General features: G+C 41.4%; 1 protein-coding gene across 9 annotated transcripts in view; it reads left to right on the top strand.

Annotated features, from left to right (window-relative positions):
- Positions 1-19,858, top strand: part of ZFAND6 (zinc finger AN1-type containing 6) — a 99,178-nt gene that overhangs the window by 61,145 nt on the left and 18,175 nt on the right. The window contains exon 1 of one of the 9 annotated variants that reach the window (XM_075006374.1): positions 2,432-2,498. The exons of the other annotated variants lie outside the window; for them this stretch is intronic. The gene's annotated coding sequence lies outside the window, so the exon portion shown is untranslated. Of the gene's footprint in view, positions 1-2,431; positions 2,499-19,858 lie in introns of those variants that run through there. 9 annotated transcript variants of the gene reach the window in all.

Genomic DNA, 19,858 nt, shown 5'->3' with positions numbered 1-19,858 from the left:
TGCTGAATCCTTACAAAAGTATTTTGGGATTAGGCCTCTGAATTGATTTTTTTTTTTTTTTCATTTTTTTCCATTCACATTTTGTGCATTATAGAGTCTCCTTAAAGTTGGTCCTTTTAAAGACCTCTTTTTAAAATAAAACAAAAAGCGGTTTTTGCATTAAAATTCAGCCAAGTAATTTGCTGTAAATATTCCCCTTGCATGTGGGTAATAATTTAGTCACAGCAAAATACAATGTTACTTGGGACTCTCCATCTACAATAGCAAAATATTTTAGAAGGGCCCATTGCTCTACAAATACCACCTTGTAGACTATTGAAAACAGTGTATCCCTCAACATTGTTGAAATTGACATCCATTATGCTGTATACCCTAATTATGTCAAAATGAAAGTTCCTACAATGGCATCTTGAGGAAAAGGGTGAAAATCAGAGGGCTGGGAATAGGTTCTTCTCTGTAGAGATTCTTGTTTTCCTTCTTCTGTAGCTCTCACTTTCTCTTCTATTGAAAACACAAACAACACCCACCTCTCAACAAGGACAACAAAAAGTATAAATGTGCAGATAATTCACAGTTTGCACTGCCCTGAGTATAGTTTGAAACTGAGGAAATGGTGTAAAACCAATGGAAACATTGCATGTAATAAAATATTAACTGGGCAAACCTAAGGCACTAATACTTTTTAGTGTAGGGGATGTGTCTTCTAGAGATTTATGGTATTTTCTAGGTTGAGGCAGGGAGAGATCTTCCTGAAGTATTTGTGAGAGATGATACAAGATGCCTCTTTATTCTGTGGATCTTTTTTACCTGAATGTCAGGGTTTTTCATTAGGTAGGCTTTACTGGCAGGTGCAGAAAGGACGGAGATTTTTTTTTAATGATGCCTAAAATCTTGCTGATACAAACTGACAATGTTTTGCATTATACAATTGTTAAGAATAAAAATCAGCTGACTGGAATATTTAGTCATAATCGCATTTAACTATGAGATCTGCTTATTAAAATTATTTTAAAATAGATTTAAAAATAGTGTTAGATAAACAAAAAATAAAAAACATGGACTGTTTCTGGTACAGTCAGATAAGATTCAGATATTGGCTTTCATACTATGGAAAACACTTGCTGAGTCATGTTTTAAATTAGCACAAGAAGGCAGGTTGAAATGAATGACTGAATACTCATGTTTTCAAGTTTACATGACAGTACTAACTCATACCTTGAGTTATGTAGAGTGTCTAATATTTGTTAGCTATGTGTTTTAAATGGTGAATTTATTCCTGATTCTTAAATTAAATTTAATCCAATAATTAAAAAGCAAGTAGGAATTAAGTGTTATGTAAATACAATTCTTTCCATTTCATTGCGTGAAGTTATACAATACATCTAGTTCTTTGACAAATCTGATCAATCTACTGTATTAAAGTGACAGACATAGCCATGTTAGTCTGTAGTCTATCAAAAGAAAAAGCGGTCATGTAGCACTTTATAGACTAACAAAATAATTTATTAGGTGATGAGCTTTTGTGGGCCAGATCCACATCTTCAGATCATAGCCATACCAGGACAGACTCAATATGTGAAGCAGAGAGGTCCAAAAATTGTTATCAAGGTTAGCAAATCAGAAGAGCAGAAGGACAGTGGGGTGGGGTGAGGAAGTTAAGAACTAGATAAAACATCAAAGTGTGTAAAAAAGAGTCCTTATAATAGGTGAGGTAATTGCTGTCCCTGTTTAAACTACGTGTTAATGTGTCGAATTTGAATATGCATGTTAGTTCTGAGCAATTGCCTGGCCCTTTATAAGGACTCTTTTACATACTTTGATGTTTTGTCTAACTCTCAACTCCCCCCACTTCTGACACTTCTGATTTGCCAATCTTGGTAACAATTTTTGGACCTCTGTACTTTATTTATTGAGTCTGTTCTGTTCTGGTTATGATCTGAAAACGTGGGTGTGTCCCATGAATGCTCATCACCTAATAAATTATTTTGTTAGTCTTTAAAGTGCTACGTGACTGCTTATTTTGTTCTGCTGTATTAAAGTATGTGTTCTTTACCATCACCTTTATTTTTCTAGACAGAAGCTTATGAATTGGTGTGGTTTTTAGTACTGTGCTCAAATACCCGAATGGCGAAGTCTGGGCTTGCCTTACTCCGTTTTATGTAATGTTATTTGGTATCACGCTAGTCAAAATAGTACAGCAAATGCTGTAGTCTGGCACAACTCAGGATTTGTGCACTGTTTCTTTAAGACACCAGCTCGTCCGGGGTGTTTTAACTAGCGTAACCGAACCTGCTAGCAAGGAAAAGTTCTTTAAATAATGGATATTAAGGTTTACCAATAGGAGATAAGAGTTTTACTGGCGGGGTGGAGTTTTGTCCTCTCAGCCAGTAGAACTGTAGAAGGTGGGGCTTTCTCTTCAAGTTAGGTTGCTCAGGAGTACAGCTTCAAGTGAAGTTAATCTGGGGTGAAGCAAACAGCAAATTGTACAGCTTTTCTTGGTAGGATTTTTCTTTTGTTCTAATCTTGTTGTATTTCTTTTTTATCCTCTAAGGCATATATGCTTACATGTGTGCCAAATTTAGTGATTGTTTTGTTTTCCAGTGCTGGCAGAATATTAAAATGTATGCGGGGAAGCAGAACAAAAGGGCTCTTTGGGCAGGAAATAAGATGTTGAGAGATGCAAACTTGATTGAGTTTCTTCTTTCATTTATTACTAGTTTACAGTTTGGTATTTTTTTAGTTGAAAAAGTCAAGTTGGACAACAATATCTTGCCTAGTGGTGTCAATTGTACCAAATTGAGGATTATACTGCTGTTTTCTATAATGTTGTGTAACTCCAAAGAGCTTTATTTTTAACACTTAACTTCTCTGGTTCTGATGAGACGTGTACTAACTGAATGTGACAGTTCCTACTAGCTTATACAATGATAACATTAGTTTTAAGTCATCTGCCTTTGTTTTAAGTCATGTTCACAATTATATCATTTAAGATTAACTATTTTTTTGTTATACTTTAAAAGGGAGAACAGTTTGTATGGATTTTGGTGTGTTGGGAACAGAGTATGTAAATAGCCTTAAAAGCTAGATTTAATCTGTTACGTTTTTTGTTTTTCTCTCTATTTCCCCCTTAACATCACTTCCTAGAATACCAAGGGCCACCAGTGCTCTGATTTTTAAAGGCAAGGGTGGGCAGGAGTGGAAATTAATACTGTATCTTTTTGTGCTTTGTTGCAGCCACTGCCCTTTCAGCTGAAGATGGGGCTGCTTTGAAAAATAATCAGCACTACACGGAATGTATTATTCGAGCATAGTGTGCTGGTGACTGGTTATTTTGGAGCAGGACGAGAGTTATCTTTGGTTTCTATACCATAGTTTTACTCTCTTATTTTGGCTTTCACATTTAGTGATGAGTTATTAGTAATGGCTTTTCAGTGTCCTGGGGCCTTTGGGTTTGGAACATTCTATAAATTAATATTACAAAGAGGAGTTTCTGTTGAGTATTGTGAATTGTTTGATGTGACCGCTTTGTAGTCTTAGGCAGAGGTCAGGTAGTGCCTCAAGTCCAGGTGTTTGGTTTTATGTCAGGCATGCTTTGCAGTGGAGGGGGAGGCCTTTGTTAATTTTCTCCCATTCCTTCGCAGAACTGTGTCTGCATACGCACATGTGCGTGTGTGCATGCATGCACAGTTGTATTCATACACACAAGCTCCTGGGGAATCTAAGAAATACTGTGTTATGGTTTCTGACATTGCTTAAATTTCATGTTTAAATACCAAGTTTATGGATTCATTAGAAATAGCTAAAATGTGGCAGTACCTGAAAGTTTGGGAATAGTAGAATAGAGGTAAATATCAAACCAGGATCTTCCAAATGAAAGTGCCAAACATTTCATCAGATAGTTAAACTTGGTCAACATGGTAGTTTTTTTTTTTTTTAATTTTCCACTCATTTTCTTTTCCAAAAAATCTGGATTATAAATTGGTTTCATTTTTGTCTGAAGAACATTCTAATATAAGCAGCTCTATGGGCCACTCTAAATGCCTTTGGGTTGTATGGCCCTTGTATACTCCTTAATTATAGGAAGAAAGTCATTTTTTGTCCAAGTACTCCCTTGTCCCTAAGTGCAAAGTATCACAAATATCTCTCAGGTGAAGTTAGGCCTTATTTGAGTGACCAGAGTTCATGTCTCAAAGGAAGGAGGAAGAAAAAAAGACAACCCTACGGGCTTATATTTGTGCAAACTAAGCACGTTATATACATTGAACTCTTTCATATCCAACAGCCCTGCTACCAGGAGGTTGCCTGATACTGAAGTATTCTGAATAATAGAGAGGTATGCCTAGTAATACATGCATAACACTAAAGAAAAACAAGCTTAGAAATTAACCAACAGGAATGTATGCAGAGTACTTTATTTAGCAACAGTTGTATTGTACACTGTAAACTTACACTGTACTTGCTGTATTTATTTGTATTTACTCTCACTATACTGTACTTACGGAAAGCGTAATTCAAATTTACTTGTGATTAAAATGCTGGTTATTTGAGAGTTCCAGATGATGGAATGCCAGATATAAAAGAATTTACTGTGTGTATATTAAGAGTATCCAAGCAACATCATACATATATGATATTAAATGCTAATTAAACAGAGTGCTGCTTTTTACTTAGTTGACATTTTCAGCATACCATTGTAGTTTGCTTCAAACCTGTCAGTGGTTGAAGCAACTCTTCTTTTATTTTTCTTGCATGTGAGCTACCTACCTAGTGTATAGGGACCTGTAATTTTCCTGTTGCATTCAACTTTCAGAAGTGACCTGCTCAAGTCGTCTTCTCCATGTATGTAATTCTGGTGGGTGCTAAACCTAAAGGATTAATGTATCACGTTGCTGGCCTGAGTGGAGAATTTCTGTATTCAAAATACAGCAGGCATTCTTGCTTGTATTCAGAATTGTAGATAACCAATCTATGTCAATTTGCTAGTTATTCCAGCAATTTTTACTATTAAAATCTCATCTTAAACAGAATCAGACAGGTCTTCTACATACAGACAGGTTTATAGTCTATGTTTGGAGATCCAAGTGCATACCACTTTGACAGGTGGAACTTTGCACGTCTCACATAAGTGAAATTTACATTCTCTAAGATTAAATTCCAAATTGACGTATTTAGAGCTACATCATGCTTTCTTCATCCATTCGTGGGAAAGAGAAGGGAAAAGCGTCAGTGATGTCATGGATCCAGTCTTCCCTTCTCTTACCTGCTAATATTACTTCAAGGAGTAGTAATTGGGTGATCCTGCATTGAGCATGGGTGCAGCTGAAGGACACTGCTCCCCCTTCAGCCCTATGTAAACGATCTGTGAAAGGTAGTGCACCTTGTGGCAAATGCCATTTTTGCTAATGAAGACCAGGTCTAAGTGGGAATCCGACAGGCCACTGTGGCTGTTTGTGCTGTGCTGCCAGTGAGTAGACTAGAGATACAGGGTACTGGATATACAGAGCTCATATATTAGACTAGGGACCTCATTTGGCTTCCAGGGTATGGAATTTTGTTTATAGGAAAGGTTGATTACACCACAACACAGTTGTGTGAAAGCAGGTTATTTTATTGATAGAGGCATTAAGATGTGTATAACAGATGTTCTGCTGGAGAAACTTTACAAACGTTTATTGTTTCTGCTTGTTTTGTACTTTAGAAATATCAGGAATGTTTCATTTTTGTTGAATGTGTGAGGGTGTGTACACATTTTTGAGTAACAAGGTCAAACTCCAGTTCAAGGAGACATGTCCTGGTAGAGGCCGAACCTCTCTCTAATCCAGAACACTCTTTTCTGGCAACATTCGTAATTCAGCTTACTTTTAGTTATCTGGAAAACAACCACTTATCACGAGCGTGGCCAAGTTGCCTGTGACCCCCATCCACCAATCCTGGCTCTGTGTTCTGTGCTGTTATTTAGCTGTAATTTACCCCCAAATGTCTTCAAAGAGTCCCGTAAGCAGTGCAACTGTTGGTAATGTGCTAGACAATGTTCACCTCCCATGATCTGGCAAATTCTGTGGTTCAGCACAGGTTGGGTCCCGAGGTTGCTGGACTGAAGAGGTTCAACCTGCAGCTCTCATTGAGGTAGAGGTCTAAAAATAGTGTATACACAGATCAGTGTTTCCCAAAGTGTGGTACACAGAAGGATTTCAAGGGGTACACAACAGAAAATAAATTACCAGAAATCAGGAGATCAGCCTTATTGTTATACCTCCTTTCCCAGAGCTTAAGTCCCAAAAGAGTACACAAATGTTTTAAGTTTGGGAAACACTGCCATAGAAGTATGAGCAGTGGAGGAAGTAGCCACCGTATATACCCATTCAAGATACAGGTAGGTACTAGGGTCGCTAACCACCTTGTGCTGCAGTGGCTATACTCTGTTCATGTTGAGGTAGCTTGATTAGTGTGTTACTGAGCTGGAATTTATACCTCTGGTTTAGTGTAGACATACCCTCAGATGTGTGTTGTAATCTCTCAGCCCTTAATTGAAGTGGTAGGGAGTGGTACACTTTCACAGATCTTTTCTTTCAATTTTGTTTATGGGCCTTTTGAGTTAAACAGGGATTGGCAGAAACAGTTTTAAATAGTTTAAGGCTACGTCTATACTTGCATTCCTCTTTTTAAAGAGGATTGCAAATGAGGGAAATTGAAAATGCAAATAAGGCACTGATTTACATATCTTGTGCTTCATTTGCATAATCCGTTTTTGGAAGAGATTCTTTCTAAAGAGAAAGCAGTGTAGAGGTGGGTCTTTTGAAAATAAGCCCCATTTTCGAAAGAACCTTAATTCCTCTTTTTTTTTTTTTTTTTAAAGGAATAAGGGTTCTTTTGAAAATGCGGTTTATTTTCAAAAGAGCCCTGTCTATGCTGTTTTTTTAAGTGCTTATGCAAATGAAGCACCAGATATGTAAATTAGCACTTCATTTGCATTTCTGTTTTCATTCACTTGCATTCCTCTTTTGAAAGAGAAATGCAATTGTAGATGTAGCCTGTGTGATCAGGCTTTACTTGTTATGCTCCTAGTTCTCTAGTTGTTCATAGTCTTGCAAGTAAAGTGGGGTAAACAAGACCTAAAAATCTGATTGTTTTAATATACTGTTTCTTCACAATGAATACAAAGTTTTTAAAAAGTCCTCTGGATTAAAAAAAAATTGGTCAAATTAAAACAGTATATTAAAACAATCAAATAATAAGCTTTATGCATAATACAGAAAAGTTATAGGGATTGAAGGCTTCATTGTTGTCAGGTGATGATGAGGGGTGTAAAAGGGAGAAGACTTAGTTTCCACACAATAAAGTTTAACTGGGAAATCCACAGAAGTTACACTTCAGCTGTTTAACCTGGCAGATTTGCAAAACCTGAATTTGTCTCTGCATTCAGAGCTGGACTTCAAGTGCACAGGGTGACACTGATGAATTCCAGGTGCTGAAGAATAGCCTGACATACAGTAATACCGTGTTTGTCTGACCAAGTTCTAAACAGCATGGCTGACCTGCTAGACTCTGACCACCACCCGAGCATTTCAGGTAACTCGCATTTTAAGACCGTAATGCTGTGGTGTGCCTCCTAGGGCTCATAGTGCTAATGTGTGTAGCTACATGTGGCATTCAGAAGATGTATAAATTCAAAATCAAGTTTCAGAAGGAACTTAACATTAGTATTTTCTTAGGTCACACATTAGGTACTTTTAGCATAGCTGAATGTCCTGTATTGGACTTCTGAAATTCTTTTGCTTGTCCTACAGCTATTCCTAATCATTAATGTGCATCTGCGCTACATTTGGGCAGAGAAAATAGATGACAGCAGCAGTTCTCAACTGGGGGTCTGTAGTCCTCTGGGAGTCCATAGCCCTTTCAGGCATCCTCTGGGAGATCCACTGCTGAAACCCAGGTGCTTTGAGTCTTGGCTCCCCCTGCCCCTCATAGTCTGAAGCCAGGAATGGCGCAGAACTCAAGTTCTGAGCCCGTACTGTCTCCCCCGCATCCCTACTATCAGCCGGGAGTGGTGGGGCTGAAACCCTGACATGGACAGAAGCCTTGCGCCTCTGGGTAGAATAGAGGGAGCAATAGGGATTTGTCCCCCCAAACTGCAGTGACTTGCCCTGAGTGGGGCAGTTCTGGTGGCAGTTTTATTCCCTCCACGACCTTCTCTCCCTCAGCCCTCCTCTGGCCAGTGTCTTAGGTGAGAAGCCGAAGCCAGGTATTGTAGAGCATTTCCTCTTCTGGCTGCTGAAGCAGTGGAACGTGCTGTGGCATTCCCACCTCTTCTGCTGGCGCCTTTGACTATGGCTGTTCCCCAGTTCCCTTTGACTATTCATGCAACTAGTCCGAGCTGTGCAGGTGGCTCTGGTCCCAGCAGAGCCCTTACGGAGCAGCCACTGACACACCACCCCAGACAGGTATGTGGCCTGCCGTTGTGAATCTGGGAGTGCAGGTAATTTTCCCTCTCTGGACCCTGCTGTGTGGAGCTGGACACAGCCCTGCCAGTCCTTGCTCTCCTTCCCCCGAAGAAGTCGTCTACATCCGTGCCCCAGGGATCTCTCCATGGCCGAGAGCTTTGAGTTCCCCTCCACACATGACTGGGCCCCAGACTTTTTCCTAGCATGTTAAGGGAGCCCTCAAAAATAAAACGATTAAGAACTCCTGGCGTAGATGCTTTCATATTCTGGCTGTATTGACACCTCTTTGGACTATTTTTATTGTAATAATTTTCTGTTTTGCAAGCATTTCATCTTAAAGTAACCTGACAATATTCCTTAATTTGAAAACTACTTATTTATAAATGTTCAGAAATATATAGATAGAGTTCACTAGTTGGTCAGATGGCAAAAGAAGTGAGGTTAAGCATTAGATTGCAAAAAAAGTAACCACGTTTGTATTAACCTCTCATACCAGGTTGGTGTGGCTGAAGTTGTTTTTGAAAAGTACAGTCTCAGGGAATTTTGCATTTAACGGTTTTTACTGTCCAGAAGAATATTGTTTAAAGCGGCTTTGCAGGACAGGAGTGGCAATACAATGAACCTTTCTTAACAAGAGATCTGCATCTTTTTGGGAAATTGGTGCATCTGTTAAAGGGTGAGGATGTAAAATGAGAAGTTGAAGGTGTTTTTTCCTGCCTAGCTTCTCTGAAATCAGGTAAGCAGCTTACAAGGTAGCTCTTGTCAGTACTGGGGAGTTTATGTAGTTAAAATGTTCTTAAAAGAACCACATTAGGCTATTTAATAGTTATGTGGTGCTACTGGATATTGGTGTTAAATCCTGGAATAAAGTCATTCTGCTGTTGTATTTATGGCAATCAGTTAACAGTTGAACAATGTGTCTCTGTGTAGAATTCAAAGAAAAGTGGCTGTGTAATTATTACACAGTCCCAAAAATCCTACCTTATTAAAAGGTGGTGAAATGTAAAACAAAACATGACAGTCCAAAAGGAGACTCGTGCTCACCTAAAGAAAACAGCAGGGGTTCTAAAGAAGAGAATTATGAATTATTTAACAGAATGCATAAGCAACTCATTCTAAACAGCTGTAGACTTCTATTATAGCACATGTTGCTTGAGCTTTGCTGTTAGTGTTACAAAGACCCTCTTTTCTTTCTGAAAATGAGCTGTCAGATAATTACAACAAATCAGTTTCTCAGTAAGATGCAGAGGTCAGTAAGTATAGAAAGGCCTGGGTACTATGAAAGCTTTCATCTCGCTATATTTATTTAAGTAATGCTTGTGGTCTGGCCCAACTTTCAGATATTGGTGCCTTTTCATAGATCTAGTCCATGTTGCAGGTTTGACTGTGTATTAAAGCTAGGAGTTACATAACACATTTTAACAGTCACCTGTAACCAGATGTGCCCGTTACTTTGGGGTTTGCTCGTTTATTAGGATTACTATTTGGGGTGGCGGGGGGAGGGAGGTGATAATTCTATCGGTGTGCTATCTGTGTTCTCCTACAGAACTCTGCTTCTCCCTCCTGCCAGTTCTCTCCCAATGGAGGTATTCTGCAGGTCCTAGATTCTCCAAGGCTTGGTGCTCCTCACCCTGGAATCAGATGAGAGCATGTGTGCACTAACAGAGCACATTTTGAGAGGACCAGTTCATCAACACTCACAAGCTGACCCCTTGTATGTCCTTGAACACAGCAGGCTGGGTTGGACAGTGGTGCCAAGGTGTGATCCTTGTGCTCTTGGATTGACAGGACTGGGCTGAACAGCACTGCTTAAGGTTCCACTTTCATTTGCCCTCAGGTTCAGCATGTCTCTGTACCTACTTTCCCTCCACAGCCATTCAGCTGGTAATCCACTTGATGAGCAAACCCCCACAGGGTTTGTGAGCACTACAGGGATCTTCAGCATAAGCAGGAGTGTTGCTGCAGAGCAAATGGGGGAAGTCAAAAACACCAGAGAGGAGGAGGGAGAGAAGCAATCAGCTTAACCATGGGAGTTATTTATTTCCAGGTAGTAACCATACAAGGGGAGTCAAACGCACAAAACAGATACAGTATTAAATCTGCTTGCAAAAGTTAGGCCTAGCAAATCATAACTGATCAAATAAGGCAGGGTCAAGAGGCTTCACCTAGAGAAACTCTCCCATCGATCTCCTTCAGCGAGGTCAGGCAGGTATGTCGATAGCAGCTGTGTCGATCTAGCTGTGGAGTTACCTTAGCTAGAATTGCGTATCTGCAGTTGACTGACTTTCCCTAGTGCAGACATAGCATTAGAGCAGGTGTGGGTATACTTATGTCTGGCCCCACTTTTTGTCCCTGCAGTTAGCAGCCCTTGCCTCCAACCTGTCTAATGTAATCCAAACCAATGGAAATTTCAGTTATGTTCATGTGGGGGGAAAAAAAATTCTGATTTGTGTAAGAAAATAAATATGTAGAATTTAAAGTTTATTACTTGGTATATAGGTGTGAATACGCATGCGTAAAAGCAGTAACATATTTCAACATTTTTAATTAGATGGATGAGCCTGAGACACAGCACCTGATTGTACTGTGTCCCGCTTACAAATTTCATGGCCCCCAGGGGGGCCCAATCCCCACTTTGTGCACCACTGCCTTAGAGAACCACTGACCTAGAAAGAGAGATGGATCACACCACTCCCTGCAGTTTGAATTGCTCAGGGTTTCCAGATGTTGGCAGAGGGTCCAGAGGGCTGGAGATGAACAGATTTTCCAGCATGATCAGTCAGGAATAAATGAAGTTGCCACTGTAACTGGAGAAGAATTTGGATCCAAACATCAGAACCCTTCCTTGAGCATGGGTAGGAGTTTATGTAGAAAAAGAACAGTGGTTCAAGCAAGAGTGCTAGATTAGTTTATAGGTAAACTGGTGATTTAAGGGAATATGCCATAGTTGTTTGGTTCAGGATAGACCATAAGAACTGCTCATTCCTGGCTTTGGTTGGTGGTGCTTCGAGGAAGGTCACAGTGCATTTAGGCAGCTTCGGTATTTTGCGTATCAATGGAGGATTAATTGCTAGGATTGGTCTGATAACTGCTAAGGTGTAGGTTCGTTAGGGTTTGGAGAAGAGATTTTCCATCAGGTTTCCCTGCTTTTTGGGTCACACAATTCAATGCTATTTCTGCCTTTGACTTCCTGCTTTCCATTCTGTATGCTAATGGAGATGCCTTTCTCTCCTATCTTTGATGCAAATGAGGCTAGGGACATTTCTGGAGGGTTTTTCAGCATGTCTTCCACTAACTTTCTCATTGTTTTTATATAAATGTGCTTTTTTGCACCACTGTTGCATGATTTCAGTTGGGTGCCCCAGCTCCCCCCATATTTTTAGCAGAATGGTGTGTTGTGGAAACCTTCAAAAGTCAATGCACTACATAAACACAAACTATTGTAGCTTCAGTATGGTGCAATAACACTGTTCCCTCTGAGACAAAATGCTGATTTAACATAACACGAGTTGGTCCCAGGCTCGTGACTGCTGCTCCCTGTCATCCTGCACCTGCTGCTCCAAGATCTTGGTCATTTTCCAGAGGGCAGCATTGTGGTCCTTCTGGAGGTCTTCCTGGACGTGGCAACAGCCCCTCCAGCTGGAGGCTCGCCCTCGTGCTGGGGTGGGGCTGGCTCGCCTGATGGTGAGGAGGAGCTGGTCCGGCCCTCGGATGGTGTATGTGCAGCTATAAGGAAGATAAGGAGGAGAGCTGGTGAGTCATTCACGCAAGGCAGCCCCACCATGAGCAGCAACCAGCACCCCCCAGGCCAAGGCATGGGAGTGTCCTGCCAACTGAGCCATGTGTGGCCTGCACCATGGGCGCTGCTGCGTGGGCACTCCACGTTGCCTCGAGGACCTGGCTGACCACAGTGCATCCACCCCCCCCCCAACCGCTCACCAGGCTAGCAGCCAAGCGGAATGTGCAGCTGCAGAGGGGACCCCCGTGTGTGTCGGGTGAGCCGAGAGCAGCCTGGCCCTCCCCGGTACCCCCACACACATCTGCAGCTCTCAGTGCTGTCCGCAAGAGTCCCCTGGGCCATGGGTCTCATCCTGTGAGGTGGGTGGCAGGCTAGCGCCCATGTCTGGGGGCTGTCTGCTGGGTCTAGGGGGTGTACACTGCCTTGCATATGGTTCCGTGTGCTGAGACCGCAGTGCAAGGTTCCACCTGAGCCAGCCTTGTGATGCTCGCAGCACGCCCCATCTGCGCCCCCCTCCCATGCCCTGGGGGTGTGTGAGGTGTTGGGCACTCACCAGAGGGACCCTCATACAGCTCCAAAGGTGCCCGGGAGGTGGCCTGGCTGGCATGGACCAGCTCCAGCATGATGACCAGGGTGCTGCTGGTCTCCGAGGCCGTGTCAGCCACCAGTGCCGGCAGGGATGGGGCTCAGAGGCCTGCAAATCCTCCTGACGGTGCGCTGGCTGCGTTTGGGGGGTGTGTGCTACAGCACCGTGTCAGCCCTGCAGGATGGAGATGTCATGTCTCCCCCTACCCACCCCCGGATGTCATGGAGCTCCATGTAACCGGGATAGGTGGCAGGTCCTGCCCCAGAACGTTGAGCAGTGTCCCGGGTCTGGACATGGATGGGGATATTTCGCCACTTTAGCTTTGGGGTCCTGCAGTATCACTTCCTCCCCTAAAGGTCCAAAAGGGCCTGGACCCGCCTCTTGGTGCCCCAGAATGGGTCCTGGGACCCGTCTGGTTGGTCCATCAAGGGCCAAGGGAGGTTGCGGGATGCCTGCTGCTTGGCCATCTGCGAGGTTCCTGTCTACATTGCAGCTTGAGCCCAAGCCAGCTGACACAGGACAGCAACAGGTAGTTTATTGTGATGTAGATACATTCCCACCTCTCAGGTTTCTGGAACCCTTGCTCAGCATAATTGGTGTGTAGACAGAAGAGAGGTTGAGTCGTGAGCCATTGTTCAAACCCAGGCTTACCTTGCTGTGTGGACATAACCTAAGATATACTCTATTCGCTGATACTCAAAATAAACTGTTAATAAAAAATAACAGTTTTCCCAGTAGTTATTTAAATTATTTTGTGTTTGAATTTCCTTGGCAGACTGACATCTTGCAAAGTTAGAATTGTTTTCACAGACACAAGACAATTTTTGGATTTGTGCTACTCTGCTTTACATTTTGTAAATAATATTCAGAACATACCTGGTCTTTGCCTTCAAAATCCCTAAATTAAGCTAGTTTAGGTACAGCTTGGGTTAGCTAAACCAAATAGCAAAATTTTACACCAGGAGAATGCGTCATCTCTGTTTTTACCTTCTACATACCTCCCTTCTCCCATTCCCCAACATATTAGTAGAACAGCTTTTCCAGAAAGTCTCTGATATTGGATATCTTTTTTCCTCCCTATCATTCCATTGTTCCTCATGACCTCCCCAGAAAGATCTTGACATAAGTCCCTTCAGAGATGCTTAAGGCAATCTTATATGTAATGTTCAAGGGTCTGAAATTTGTTCAGAATGAGTTCTTGCTTGTGCAAATGACTTTGCTTTCTCTTTTTTTCCTGTAGTACTATTAAGTTTTTGAAGGTGTATACTGCATGCATACTACCAGTGTTCCAGCTACGTCTAGCTTCACGTTTGATTGCCAAATAAGTATGCCTACTTGGGTTGTTTGCTGTTTACTTAACTTAATAGGCATAATTTTGCATTTTCATTTCCTCTTTTGGAGAGGTCAGCCTGAATTTAGCACTAAAAGACAAAGAAAGCTCTTACTTTCCTCTGACTTGTAGCTTTGTAGGTATGGATTGGCAGTTTATAGGTATGGATTGGCATTTTAACATTCCGCTGTCACTTAAAGGCAAAGGTAATTTTAAATATTACAGCAATGCCCAATGGTCTTAAATTCTGAACATGTCCTCATGACAGTCAGCAGCACATTTATCTTTGGGTCACAATATTATGGATTCATCAGGACTTGTATATAGTACTGATGTTATACTTCACTATTGAAAGTAGAGGGCTGCTGCTAGGGGTCCTGTGACTTCCATCAGATGTTAAAGAATAACTTTCCAGAAGTGGCAAGAAGACTTAAAAAATTCCTGGTTTTTGCTTTAAGATTAATTCTCCAATGCTGCATTGACCATTTCACTGTAGGCTCTTTGACCTTGTCTTTATTAGCTTTTTCTCATAAAAATGTCCCACTTGTGGGAAAAGGCAAACAGACTAGGACAAATGTGATTTAAGTTTTTCAGATTTTAGGGCCCTAACTTTGCAAAGTTATTTCTGAAGAATGTGGAAACCAGAAATATACACAATATAAAAACACTAACAATGTTATAATAAGCATTTGAAACAAATCTTGGTGGTTTTTTTGGGCGTGTTTTACCACATTCAACTGAATACGTATAATTTGGAGAAGAACTCTGAATTAGTATAGTTGGACTGGAACGTGATTATTTTTTTTTTTTTTTTTTTTTTTTTTTTTTATGTTCAGCTTCTCTTAAATCTTTGGTGTCAATAAAATGTGATTTCTCGTAGAATTCAGGAAAACTGACTGTATGTGTTATTCCTAATACTTACCTGTCTTCCAGTAGTTTGTCTCTGTCTTATGTGCTAGAGCAGCTTGCCTAGACCAGTGAAACGTTATGGAACCACCACTTTATTTTGTACTAAGTCATTTGAAGTGAATACATTCTGTACAAAAAGTGATTTTTGCTTACTACTTATAGCTTCTGAGTGGGCATTCTATGTAATTTGCTCTATCTGTACGAGTTGAACTAGAGTTCCTGAAGTGCCTTGTTTTCAGGAGCTAGGATCTTCGAGCCTTAAACAAATTAGCAAAGCCTATTTTATGTGGAGTTTGTGTGTGTAGTAGTAAGTAGTAATAAGTGTTTCACAGTAACATCTATTCATGGTGCAAGCACTTTGCTGAAAGCTGAATCTTTATAATCCATTATTTTCTTGGTATTGGTATAGTGTTTGTATTTAACTTCATTTTGTGTAGGCGTAGTAATGTATGTTCAGCCAGACCTGATGCAGTCCAGTTTTCAAGTACACATCCAATAATGATAGTAAGTAATACAGGGACAGGGAGCATTATCTTGTTAGCAGTTTGTACGGTGCCAAGCTTCGTGGTCTACTTTGACTAGGTATCCAAAGTGTTATGGTAAAATTCCTACTTAGAGTAACTTGTGTCCTGACCTGTGTTTTCCCATAAGCTGAGTACACTCATCCCTCATTAAACAAGTACTTGATTTACGAGTATGCGCTTAAACGAGGGACACACTTACTTACCTACCTTAGTTCACTGTATGAGTGAACTTCCCCCGCTCATATGAGCCTTACCCCTGTCCCTGTGGCTCCAACCCCCCCAATCTGTCCGCCCCGCAGCCCCAAACTGCAGCAGGCTGATGCCCCTGCTGGCCCTGCGGCCAGACCCCTCCCCCCCTACTGCCTGGTGTACACACACACACACACACACACACACACACACACACACACACACACACACACACACACACACACACCCGCTGCAGCCCTAAACTAGCAGCCAGACCCCCTTACCAGCCCCAGAGCCTGAACCCCGCCCACAGCCTGACCCCACGGCCTCCTGTCCACCCCATGGCCACACAGCCTGACACCCTTGCCGACCCCACGGCCTCCCGTATCCCCCACCGCCAGACCCCCCCCCCTTGTCACCTGTAACCCCCACCGCTAGATCCTCCCCCCCACTCCACCTGTAACCCCTGCAGCCTGACCCCCGCTGTCCCTGCAGCCCCAAACTGTGCCAGACAGACCCTCTTACTGGCCCGCAACCAGACAGCCCGACACCCCCCACCCCCATCCCGGCAGCCTGAAGCCCCGCCCCCCAACCCACCGCCAGATCTTAACCCTCCCTCCCGCTCACAGTCCCAAACTACCCCCAGCCTTTAACCCTCTCCAACCCAAGGTTCACTCACCTTTCAAAAGCAGCACCACCTGCTGCCACTTCTTCCCCAAGTTGGGAGCCCTAGGAACTAATCAGTGACTTTTATATGTAATTTAATAGGAATTTAGTGTCCTTCTTCTGAGTTTCTGCCTACAAGCAGAAAGTTGGGAACCAATTGTGCTTGTAAAGCGAGGGATGAATGTACTTGATCAGCTGCCTGGGAGAAAGTCATGTGTTGCCCACCTGACTAACATAGTGCCCACAGCCACCCCCACAGTGGGTAGCATGTGTTTCTGTTAGTGGTGCACATCCACACATGCCTTGGTGCCCATAACAAAATTTATTCTGTGCATAGATAGAAAAAATTAGAGGAAACACTGGCCCTGGCCCAGATAAGACATAATCACTGCTGATCTTGCTCCTTTTTCCTGCTCCTGCAGTCCTATGGCTAGCTCACTGTTGAGATTGTGAGATCAGAGGTAGTCAACCACCACATGCATCCTTTTGCCTGTATCTACCTAATGTCCTTACCTCCATTATTTACCTACTGAGCTTCCAGGTTCATCCTTGCCTTTCTGGTTCTTCTTTCCGCCTTTCTCTAGTGACTATGAACCAGCCAAGGAAGCTGTTAATCCCCTCCCCTTCCCTTGAACATATCAACTTAGTGAGATTTATGATGTTGCTGGGCTTTTGGTATGTTCCAAATGTACACTCTCTTTCAAAGCTGTATTTTGTTGCATATTTGCTGATTGCTGACATCCAAGTCTGGTAATATTACAGGAAGTGGAGATTAGGGATAAAGCTAGTTAGGAAGATTCTCTCTTCCATCTTCTACAGCACTCCAGCTAGATGGCTCTGATATAAAATTTGATCTTAGCTGAAAGGCTGCATGTAAGAAATACATTTTTTCACCCAAAATTGACTGCCTGAGCGATAGGAAATCATAAGTATTAGGTAGCTGAGTTATTAAAAAGTGATTTAATAGAGTACATTTTGTGTGGTTTGTGGGCATTAATATGGGACATGAAATGGTAATGTGATCATTCAAACTAAGGCAATATTATTCTGCTTCTATGGTTCAAAATAACATTAAAAATTTATAAAGCAGTTACTCTTCATTTTTCTTCCTGTAATATTTAATGTAACTGGAATGAACAGTATTTTAAAATATACTTTTTAAGTATATGGTTTTTGGAGATGGGGAACTCAGGTAGCTAGTAGGCATGTGTTAAACTGTTTGAACTCCTCATCTTTGTGAGTAAACACTTAAAAATAGTCTTGCTAAACTGGGTATTGAGAATTGGCTTTTCTGCAACTTGCTAAGGTTACTGAACCAGAATGGTTACACTTTAAATTCTACAACATGTTTATTGATTGTTTTAACTTCCACAGACAAAGCAAGTTCTGTCCACCACTACAGTTAGCTGATTTTTAGGAACTAAAATACATTTACACACATCCACATTTCTTATATTTAAATAAACAAGATAGATATTTACGCCCTAGACCTTGGTTTAGCACTTAATTTAAATAGCATGGCATTATCCAAGTTTCTTTCAGTGTATGTGAAATTCTGCTTTTCCCTCTCTCAACCCCACCACTCGCTCAGTTGAGAATTGGTTTAAGTTTAAAAATCTTACTGCTGTTTTTGTGGGATCATCCCCTGCTGCAAACTGTGCTCTTTTTATAAAAATTTACGCATTCTCTCCTGCTGGTAGTCATGGGCCTATATAGTGCTTCTGACCAAACCTGGTCTCAGAGATTAATATAAATTCATATATCTCTGTAAACAAAACTTAACGGTATTTGTGACTTCTGTGTACATATTCCCCATTTCCAGCTCTTTTCTTTTTTCAAGCAAAGGAGTTTGCATCTCGTGAACACCAAAGAAGTAACATTTGCCCACAATGTCTAGCTCCAACACATGGAAAGTGCTACTATAGTTACAATTTTGTTTTGTAGATGAGACAATCAATACAGTGTCTAGCTCAGGAAATATTAATTTTGTTCTAAAGTCATAAAGAAGTCCTGCTTACAGTTGCTCAGATGTCATGAAGGCAGTAACATTGCTCAGGATAATGTGGTGTATAGTGCAATATGCAGATCACATCTAGAATAATATATAATATTTATATAACATGGAGTAAACAGGATTTCTGTCTTATGAGAGAGAAATCCTTTTTGCTTCCTGCTCTCCTCACACATTTTTTCTTTCATTTTAAATACTACTTCACTTTTGCAAAGTTTTGCACAAGTGTGCATTACTCCTTACATTCTTTTCTGATCCTCATGACTTACTAGATAGTAATACTGATATGTGCTATAAAATGAAAATGACTTATGGCAGGTCTACACTAGACCTTAAAGTTGATATGAGATACACAATTCCTGCTACAGCAGTTGCGTAGCTGGAATAGAGGTATTTACCATCGGCTTATCTGGCCTTCTTCACTGAGGGAGGTGGACGGAAGAAACTTCCATTGACCTCCCTCGCTCCTTGCAAAAATTAGACATACAGGAGTCGACTCTGACAGTCCAATTTTACATGTCCCTTCTAGGAATGTGAAGTCCAACCCTAGAAAATCCCCTACCAAATTGGGTCAATCTCCCAAGTACTGCAGACGTACCCTTAGTCAAGGACATTGTGATATGTATGTCCATGTACACATGCTTCTGTTGAGAAACCACTTCATGAGTGAGCAGGACAAGTACCACCCTCAACTACCGCTGTGGCTGATTAGAGAAGGATGTGCCTAGAGTTTCTTCTGTTTCATTAGCAATAGTAGATGGTAACCATTAACATTTCTGCAGTGGACCAGTCTAAATGTTCTTATGGTGGTATGGGAATAGTTGAGATACCCGAGCTGCATTTAATGACATTCTAGTCAGATTTCATCCCCGAGATAAATGTGAAATGGAGGGCTCTAACTAAAGTTCATTGCATCATCTTTCTACTCAAGCCGGTAATATAGTAACAGATGCACACACATGGGATACACTTACAAACATACAATTAAGTAATAAGGGCAAGGAGATGTGCCTCTGGTTGGGAGAAGAATGCTAAAAGAGAAAGAAGTGCCACTCATCTTACTGATTGATGGTTGAAGCTTATGAACACGAGCAAGTATGGGGTGTTTGAGATTGGTAGTAACTAAAAGACCAAATGCACATACTTAGTACTTTTAAAGTTACCCACCATTGTGATCCGTTGTGTTCTTGATAACAGAATATGGACCACACAACTGTAATAATTAATTTACTGAACATAATTGTTGTGCTCATTGCTATGCAGAACCTACATGAAAGATGTAGTCCCTGCTGTCTGGTAACTTACCCTGTTGTGTATTCTCTGCTATTTCCAGTTTTTATAACTCAAGGTAGAAGTGTATAAAGATTCATCTGATACAGAATACTGTTTGCTATATAGTGTGGTATACAGAAAGCTTTCTGCGCAGGAGAACCATAGGAACAATAGATACTGTACAGATATAT

Source organism: Carettochelys insculpta, chromosome 12 (assembly GCF_033958435.1).
Source record: "Carettochelys insculpta isolate YL-2023 chromosome 12, ASM3395843v1, whole genome shotgun sequence".
Classification (NCBI taxonomy): domain Eukaryota; kingdom Metazoa; phylum Chordata; order Testudines; family Carettochelyidae; genus Carettochelys; species Carettochelys insculpta.
Note: the sequence above shows the minus strand (reverse complement) of the source record. Positions and strands in the feature narration are given on the sequence as shown.